This window comes from Giraffa tippelskirchi, chromosome 5 (assembly GCF_054371585.1).
Source record: "Giraffa tippelskirchi isolate mGirTip1 chromosome 5, T2T-mGirTip1v1.2.pri, whole genome shotgun sequence".
In the NCBI taxonomy this organism is placed as follows: Eukaryota; Metazoa; Chordata; class Mammalia; order Artiodactyla; family Giraffidae; genus Giraffa; species Giraffa tippelskirchi.
The window spans coordinates 90,218,393-90,228,311 of NC_137279.1; the positions used below are offsets into that span (position 1 = coordinate 90,218,393).

The 9,919-nt window shown below is 38.2% G+C and overlaps 1 pseudogene; it reads left to right on the top strand.

Annotated features, from left to right (window-relative positions):
- The first annotated feature begins 342 nt into the window (after nt 1–342).
- LOC145505224 (olfactory receptor 6K3-like) lies at nt 343–2,030 on the top strand (annotated as a pseudogene).
- Nucleotides 2,031–9,919: the final 7,889 nt, after the last annotated feature.

A 9,919-nucleotide genomic window follows, 5' to 3' on the forward strand; every position in this document is an offset into this window, starting at 1 on the left:
CTTCTGATAGGGATCAATGCCTGTGCTGAAACTTGACGAAAGCCTAGGAGTTAGTTAAGTGAAGAAGAGTAAGCAGGTCTTCTAAGAAGAGGGTTAACATTCACAAAAACAACGATCCAGGAGAAATCAGGGTGAACTCTGAAAACTGTCACAGTGCAGCATGAGAGAGTGGCAGATGGGGAAGACTGAATATGCAGAGCTAAAGTTCAGGAAACATACCTCTGCTGGCGATACAGACTTGAAAGAACTGAAGAAGTGTGGAGGGCATGTGTTCATCAACAATAAGGCAAGGCATGATTTTAGGGACCACAGCAGGAAACTGGAACACACAGTCATTTGAGAATGGGTCAAGAAGGTGAGTTTATAATACATAAAATAAAAAAGTTTTATAACAAAACACCTGAGAGGAAGCTTCTATTCAGGAAGAAGGTAAACCTGGAGAGGGTGGTTTCATGAGAGACTGTCTTCAAGTAGTAGTAATCAGTCGTTTCTAGTGCCAAAGTGAAGTTATAAAGACTGAAACTTTTCCATTGTTTTGCAGTTACCATGTCACTGATACATGGGACAGAATGGCTTCTGTATAGGAGAGAGAAAACAGTCATACAGCAAATGATTGAGGAGTGAAAAGATCTAAATGAAATGTTGTTAATATTCTTTCAGAAAGCTATTCAAGACAGGAAATAATTAACAAATATTGAGCAATATTTATACTCTGATACATTAATTCTTTCAATACTCATAATTTTGCACTAATATTTTTCAACTACAGAAGATTCTGAGGTTCAGAGAAAGATTATGTAACTTGCTTATTTGCTCAATAAGTGGCAGAATGAGAATTCAGGCTCAGAATGTCTGATTTGAACCCATGCTACTAATCATCATTCTGTATTATCTCTCAAATAAAAAGATTAGTGATAGAGACAAGTTTTTTAGTTATTTTGAATCTGAAAAATGTCAAAACACAAAAATACCAGGTAACCAAAATGCCTTTTACATTTATACTGCATCGGTTTCCTTCTCTATTAGTTGAGTGTACATTCTTCCTCATTCACAGATAGCTCTCCTGGGGACACGGAAGGTGGAAATCTATCAGCAGTAACTGAATTTAGCTTCACTGGGTTCCCCCAACTCCAAGATGGTGGCCTCCTATACTTTGTTCCTTTACTCTTCATCTACACTTTTATTATAGTTGGGAACCTATTGATCTTTGCTGTAAGACTGGATACCTGTCTCCACAATCCCATGTATAATTTCATCAGTATCTTCACATTTCTTGAGATGTGGTACACCACAACTGCTATTCCTAAGATTCTCTCCAATCTGATCAGCAGTCAAAAGACCATCTCTTTCATTGGCTGCCTCTTGCAGATGTACTTCTTCCATCCACTTGGAAACACTGAAGGAGCCTTGCTGACTGTCATGGCCATTGACAGGTATGTTGCCATCTGCAACCCACTCCACTACCTAACCATCATGACTCCCCGACTATGTGCTCAGCTCTCTGCAGGCTCTTGTATATTTGGTTTCCTCATTCTTCTACCTGAGAATGTGTGGATTTCTATCCTACCTTTCTGTGGTCTCAACCAAATCCATCAGATCTTCTGCTCTGTGATTTCACACCTTTATTAAATTTAGCCTGCACAAATGCCTCTGTGATCTTGGTGCAAGACGTGATTCATGCTCTCGCTATTCTAATAACAGGTCTGATTATTTCTCTTTCTTACATCAGAATTTCTGTCATTGTTATCCTGGGTATCCCTTCAGCTGAGAGTCATAAAAAGGCCTTTTCTACCTGTGCAGCACACATTACCATCTTCCTGCTGTTTTTTGGCAGTGTGGCTCTCATGTATCTTAGACTCTTTGCTACTTGTACACCACTCTGGGACATCACCATTGCACTAACGTTCTCTGTGCTTGCTCCCTTTTTCAATCCCTTTATATATAGCTTGATAAATAAGCATATGAAAGATGCTATTAAGAAGCTCCTTTGCTCCCCAAAAGGTGTTTAATATATCTGGTAAGTAATTTAGGTTGCAGTCCTGTAAACAAATGGAACTTCTTCACAAAATATTAAGCCCAAAGAGACTAGAATTTCAAAGAATAATACAATTAGTCTAGTTTTCTTCCCCATGACCTGGTGAGCAGACTGGTAAAGAAAGTCTTCCAAGGATTTACAGAGATGACAGCAATATCAATTCTACTTCTGACTTTCTAGGGTCAGTGTAATTTCTCTTTTTGTATCTGTAGTCTTGTTATTTGGTTTTAATTTACTCTGTTACTTCAAAATGATCAATTGTATATATGTTAATAATACTAATAGTTACTACCTTTACTATTCAATATATTTTTTTTATATCCACTCTGTCTTTACAATACTCTTAGTTTCCTTACAAAACCCATGTAAATCTGTGAGAGTACATGCTAACTCTCTATGTTACTAAGGAGATTTCTCTAAGCCCTTTCAGTTACTGGAAATTAAGAAGAAGCAAGAATTCCTGGCACCCAGGCAATAGATTTTATCCCCCATCTTTGTTTCTTTTCCAGTTAGCCTTGCTGACATTTAAAAATACATGCATTGGCTGGCTTACTACATTTAGTACAATAATATCAGGTCCATTCATGTTCATGCAAATCACATTATTTCATTATTTTTTATGACTGAATAATATTCCATTGTATAAACATATCTCCTTTATTCATTCATATGTTGATGGACATTTAGGTTCCTTCCATGCCTTGGCTATTATAAATAGAAATTACTTTTCTGTACATCTGAAACTAATACAGCATTTTAAGTCAGCTAAGCTTCAATAAATAAAAAGAAAAAATATACATGTACTGATGTGATTTGCAGGTGATGTTGTCATGAACTGTGATGTAATTTGGTATTATATTACCTACTACAAAAAGCTACCAGGCTTATACATTTTTAATCATGGTTATAGAAAGCATATATGACTGTCAGAAGAGGCTAACTTTTTTTTCTTTGAACTAAATAAGCAAGTGTGAATGTGGGCTGTATAGTGATAGATATTGTATAACAGAGAAAATAAGAAATGTTTTGCAAAATATAGAGAAAAATATTTGTGAAATGTATCATTCTGGTTACTCTGAGAGCTTTGCATTAAATACAGCCATGAAAGACCAAAAAAAAAAAAACTTAGGAAGATCAGATTCCTACCCATGAAAACTTACTATATTATGTAGAATCAATGCAAGAGGGTATTAAAACATAAAAAATGCATATATTTACATTTATAGTCAATAAAATTTATTAATGATTTAATCTATGTCTCTAAAAATCATCTATTTCCCCTTCCATATTGTGCTAAAAATATACTTTGTATAGTATTTTTAGTATAATACATGTGATTTGATAATAAATATATTTATGTACTAACATTTATTATTTCCACTATGTATTTATAATCATCAGTTTAATTATGGTAAACTGTTTCACTGATCGAACATGCAAATTATTTTTCCATTTTGTTTCTCTATTATTTGCTTCTCTATATTGTTTTTTAACTATTACCACTGGTGGCTCAGATGATAAAGAATCCCACTGCAATGCAGGAGACTCAGGTTCCATCCCTGGGTGGGGAAGATCCCCTGGAGGAAAAAATGGAAACCCACTCCAGTATTCTTGATTAAAAACTCCCGTGTACAGAAGAGCCTGGTGAGCTACAGTCCAAAGAGCTGTGAAGAGTCAGATGTGATGGAACACGCATACACACATTCTTATAAATATAGCAATTATCATTTTCTTGCATAAAGTCCTTTTCAACTTCAAAAACTTCTGTTTCAAGATAAATTTCAAGAAGTTGAATTATTAGAGCAGATGTGAAAGTAGATTCATAGCTTTTGGTAAAAATATTGATTTTGTAAATGGTTGCACAAATAATGACTTAATGTAGCACTTTTGTTGCAACTTCAGTAGTATGGCAACTGAGGTATAGATCAAATAAAAGTCTAGTTATTCTGTGGAAAATATCAACCCTATCACTGGCAAGCTGAACTTGCAGTACAACTATAAAAAGGAAATGTGATGAATTGAGTCATTCGACCCAAATCTTCACATCCCTGTAACAGATTCATAAATCCATAATTTTGCAATGAATGGATTCATGGTAAGTGCCATTTACTTTCCTGCCTCACAGATTTGGTTTGAGCTCTTCATTTAACTGACTCTTGGGAAAGCAATGAATACTATAAATACTGAATATGTGCCTTTACAGTCAGGTTTACATCAGATAACTGCTCCCCTTTCATCACTGGGCTCACATGAAACCATGTCTCTGAGAATCAGTGGTTCAGAGGATGAGAGACACAGGGAGCTGACCTGAACTGTAACTTGCCTGAAGACTGGTGCTTGTAGTCCACAACCCAGAGCTCAGAGCCTGAAGTTGAGCATAGCTCTTCCTATTGCAACTGACTAAAGGACTTCTAGTTCAGTTCAGTTGCTCAGTTGTGTCCGACTCTTTGCGATTCCATGAGCCGAAGCACTCCAGGCCTCCTTGTCCATCACCAACTCCCAGAGTTTACCCAAACTCATGACCATTGAGTCGGTGATGCCATCCAATCATCTCATCCTCTGTCGTCCCCTTCTCCTCCTGCCCTCAATCTTTCCCAGCATCAGGGTCTTTTCAAATGAATCAGCTCTTTGCATCAGGTGGCCAAAGTACTGGAGTTTCAGCTTCAACATCAGTTCTTCCAATGAACACTCAGGACTGATTTACTTTAGGATGGACTGGTTGAATCTACTTGCAGTCCAAGGGACTCTCAAGAGTCTTCTCCAACACCACAGTTCAAAAGCATCAGTTCTTCGGTGCTCAGCTTTCTTTATAGTCCAACTCTCACATCCATACATGACTACTGGAAAAACCATAGCCTTGACTAGACAGACCTTTGTTGACAAAGTAATGTCTCTGCTTTTTAATATGCTGTCTAAGTGTGAGGATAAATTATTATTATTTTAATACCCATGTGTGAAACACTTAATAAGTCACTGTACACTGCCATGTGCGGGCTTTGTCTGACATTGTACCTTCCTGAGTTTGCAGAAATTAATAACTAATGCTTCTTACCTGAATCTTAAGATATTCTTTTGGGTTATAACTATTTTAAAACTGTATTGGTAATAATCTTTTAAAATAATTCTATAATTTCCAGAAAGATTACCTACATCAAATGTGCAGTTATTTAACCACACTGCCTATTATTTTGTATGTCAAAGAACTTTTACACATCAAAGGGATTTGAGATCATTTAGAAATATAGCAGGGGCTGAGTAGTGGATTGTAAAAAGATGTAAGGCAGTCATTCTTTGGAAGCTACATTCTCCTTCTTACCATTTTTCTTCATTGTGTGTGTGGCTTACAGGCATCTTGCACCTGACATGTCCTTGAAAAACAAGTTATGAAATTAAATCTTTATGAAATTTTATCTTTCAGTGTAAGATAAAGCTAAAGACCGCTTTAAACTATGTGAAAAAAACAAAGGTTTATTGGTAACAGAATGAAGAATTTTAACAAGTAGAAAAGACAAGTCAACTTTTATTCTTGTTATTTGTCATATGTACATGAGCAAAATGTTTTGGGTTTGTCCAAACATGGTACAAAATTCATACTAATTCTATGTGATATTCTTTAACTAGAAATTGCTGTATTAAGAAAATTGGGGAATGTGTCTTTGTTTGAAATTATAGTATCACTTCTTACTGCATATTTATTTAGCTTACTTTGAGTAAGAAAAGTCATTACATTTAAAGAGATGAAGGAAATGGATTGCATTTTATTAATCTTTTTCATTCTCAGAAATTTTAGTGAGTAAATGGACAAAAAATGAAAACAATCTTAATAATGGTAACATTAAACAATTAAATCAACATAATTAGCCAAAGCACTGGCTATAGTTCAATGTGGAACTAAAAGGTGAAGCATATGGAAGATGAATCAATTTTCCTAAATTTGGCTGAATGACAGAAACGGGTAAGAAATAAGATATAAGACTATATCCCTCATTTTATTGTTTTACCAATCTCCTCTCCTCTACTGCATTCAGTTCAGTTCAGCTCTGTCGGTCAGTCATGTCCAAATCTTTGCGACCCCATGGACTGCAGGATGCCAGGCTATCCTGTCTATCACCAACTTCCGGAGCTTACTCAAACTCATGTCCATCGAGTCAGTCATGCCATCCTACAATCTCATCCTCTGTCATCCCCTTCTCCTCCTGCCTTCAATCTTTCCCAGCATCAAGGTCTTTTCCAATGAGTCAGTTCTTCGCATCAGGTGGCCAAAGTATTGGAGTTTCAGCTTCAGCATCAGTCCTTCCAATGAATATTTGGGAATGATTTCTTTTTTTTTTTAAATTTATTTGTTTATTTTTTTACTTTACAATATTGTATTGGTTTTGCCATACATTGACATGAATCCACCATGGTTGTACATGAGTTCCCCTTGCAGAGCCCCCCTCCCACATCCCACCCCATCCCATCCCTCTGGGTCATCCCGATGCACCAGCGCCAAGCACCCTTATCATGCATAGAACTTGGACTGGCGATTTGTTTCACATATGATAATTTACATGCTTCAATGCCATTCTCCCATATCATCCCACCCTCACCCTCTCCCACAGGGTCCAAAATACTGTTCTATACATCTGTGTCTCTTTAGGATCGACGAGTTGGATCTCCTTGCAGTCCAAGAGACTCTCAAGCATCTTCTCCAACACCACATTCAAAAGCATCAATTCTTCGGTGCTCAGCTTTCTTTGTAGTCCAACTCTCACATCCATACATGACTACTGGAAAAACCATAGCTTTGACTTCATGGACCTTTGCTAGTAATGTTTCTGCTTTTTACTATGCTATCTAGGTTGGCCATAGCTTTTCTTCCAAGGAGCGATCATCTTTTAATTTCATGGCTGCAGTCACCATCTTCAGTGATTTTGGAGCCCCCCACATAAAGTCTGTCAAGGTTTCCATTGATTCCCCATCTATTTACCATGAAGTGATGGGACTGGATGCTATGATCTTGGTTTTCAGAATGTTGAGTTTTAAGTCAACTTTCTCACTCTTCCCTTTCACTTTCACCAAGAGGCTCTTTAGTTCTTCTTCACTTTCTGCCATAAGGGTGTTGTCATCTGCATATATGAGGTTATTGATATTTCTCCCAGAGATTTTGTTTCCAGCTTGTGCTTCATCCAAACTGGCATTTTGCATGATGTACACTGCACATAAGTTAAATAAGCAAAGTGACAATACACAGCCTTGACATACTGTTTTCCCTATTTGGAACTGTCTGTTGTTCCATGTCCAGTTCTAACTGTTGCTTCTTGATTTGCATACAGATATCTCAGGAGGCAGGTCAGGTGGTCTAGTATTCCTATCTCTTTAAGAATTTTCCACAATTTGTTGTAATCCACACAGTCAAAGGCTTTGGCACAGTCAATAAAGCAGAAGTAGATGTTTTTCCTAGAACTCTCTTGCTGTTTTAATGATCCAATAGATGTTGGCAATTTGATCCCTGGTTGCTCTGCACTTTCTAAAACCAGCTTGAACATCTGGAATTTCACAGTTCACATAGTATTGAAGCCTGGCTTGGGAATTTTGAGCATACTTTGCTAGCGTGTGAGATGAGTGCAACTGTGCAGTAGTTTGAACATTCTTTGGCATTGCCTTTCGTTGGGATTGCAATGAAGATTGACCTTTTCCCGTCCTGTGGCCACTGCTGAGTTTTCCAAATTTGCTAGCATATTGAGCGCAGCACTTTCACAGCATCATCTTTTAGGATTTGAGATGGCTCAACTGGAATTCCTTCACCACCATTAGCTTCGTTCGTAGTGATGCTTCCTAATGCCCACTTGACTTCTCATTCCAGGATATCTGGCTCTAGATTAGTGATCACATGTCGTGGTTATCTGGGTCATGAAGATCTTATTTGTATAGATCTTCTATGTATTCTTGCCACCTCTTCTTAATATCTTCTGCTTCTTTAGGTCCATAGCATTTCTATCCTTTATCGAGCCCATCTTTGCATGAAATATTCCCTTGGTATCTCTAATTTTCTTGAAGAGATCTCTAGTCTTTCCCATTCTATTGTTTTCCTCTATTTCTTTGCATTGATCGCTAAGGAAGGCTTTCTTATCTCTCCTTGCTATTCGTTGGAACTCTGCATTCAAATGGGTATATCTTTCCTTTTCTCCTTTGCCTTTAGCTTCTCTTCTTTTCTCAGCTATTTGTAAGTCCTCTTCAGACAACCATTTTGCCTTTTTGCATTTCTTTTTTGGGGGGATGATCTTGATCCCTGCCTCTTGTACAATGTCATGAACCTCTGCCCATAGTTCTTCAGGCACTCTGTCTATTAGTTCTAATCCCTTGAATCTATTTGTCACTTCCACTTATAATCATAAGGGATTTCATTTAGGTCATACCTGAATGGTATAGTGGTTTTCCCGACTTGCTTCAATTTAAATATGCATTTGGCAATAAGAACTTCATGATTTGAGCCACAGTCAGCTCCTTGTCTTGTTTTTGCTGACTGTATAAAGCTTCTCCATCTTTGGCTGCAAAGAATATAATCAATCTGACTTCAATATCGCCTATCTGTTCATGTCCATGTGTAGAGTCTTCTCTTGGGTTGTTGGAAGAGGGTGTTTCCTGGGACCAGTGCATTCTCTTGGCAAAACTCTGTTAGCCTTTGACCTGCTTCATTTTGTACTCCAAGGCCAAATTTGCTTGTTACTCCAGGTATCTCTTGATTTCCTACTTTTGCATTCCAGTTCAGTCTCTCAGTCATGTCTGACTCTTTGAGACCCTATGAATCACAGCACACCAGGCCTCCCTGTCCGTCACCAACTTCCAGAGTTCACCCAAACCCATGTCCGTGGAGTCGGTGATGCCATCCAACCATCTCATCCTCTGTCGTCCCCTCCTCCTCCTGTCCCCAATCCTTCCCAGCATTAGGGTCTTTTCCAGTGAGTCAACTCTTCGCTTGAGGTGGCCAAAGTATCAGAGTTTCAGCTTCAACATCAGTCCCTCCAATGAACACCCGGGACTGCTCTCCTTTAGGATGGACTGGTTGGATCTTCTTGTAGTCCAACGGACTCTCAAGAGTCTTCTCCAACACCACAATTCAAAAGCATCAATTCTGAGGTGCTCAGGTTTCGTCACCGTCCAACTCTCACATCCATACATGACCACTGGAAAAACCATAGCCTCGACTAGATGGACTTGTATTGGCAAAGTAATGTCTCTGCTTTTAAATATGCTATCTAGGCTGGTCATAACTTTCCTTCCAAGGAGTAAGCGTGTTTTAATTACATGGCTGCAATCACCATCTGCAGTTATTTTGGAGCCCCCCAAAAATAAAGTCTGACACTGTTTCCACTGTTTCCCCATCTATTTCCCATGTAGTGATGAGACCAGATGCCATGATCTTAGTTTTCTGAACGTTGAGCTTTAAGCCAACTTTTTCACTCTCTTCATTCACTTTGATCAAGAGGCTCTTTAGTTCTTCACTTTCTGCCATAAGGGTGGTGTCATCGGCATATCTGAAGTTATTGATATTTCTCCCGCCAGTCTTGATTCCATCTTGTGTTTCTTCCAGCCCAGCGTTTCTCATGATGTACTCTGCATATAAGTTAAATAAGCAGAGTGACAATATACAGCCTTGAGGCACTCCTTTTCCTATTTGAAACCAGTCTGTTGTTCCATGTCCAGTTCTAACTTGCTTCCTGACCCTGCATACATGTTTCTCAAGAGACAGGTCAGATGGTCTGGTATTCCCATCTCTTTCAGCATTTTCCGCAGTTTATTGTGGTCCACACAGTCAAAGGCTTGGCATAGTCAATAAAGAAGAAATAGATGTTTTTCTGGAACTCTGTTGCTTTTTTGATGATCCAGTGGATGTTGGCAATT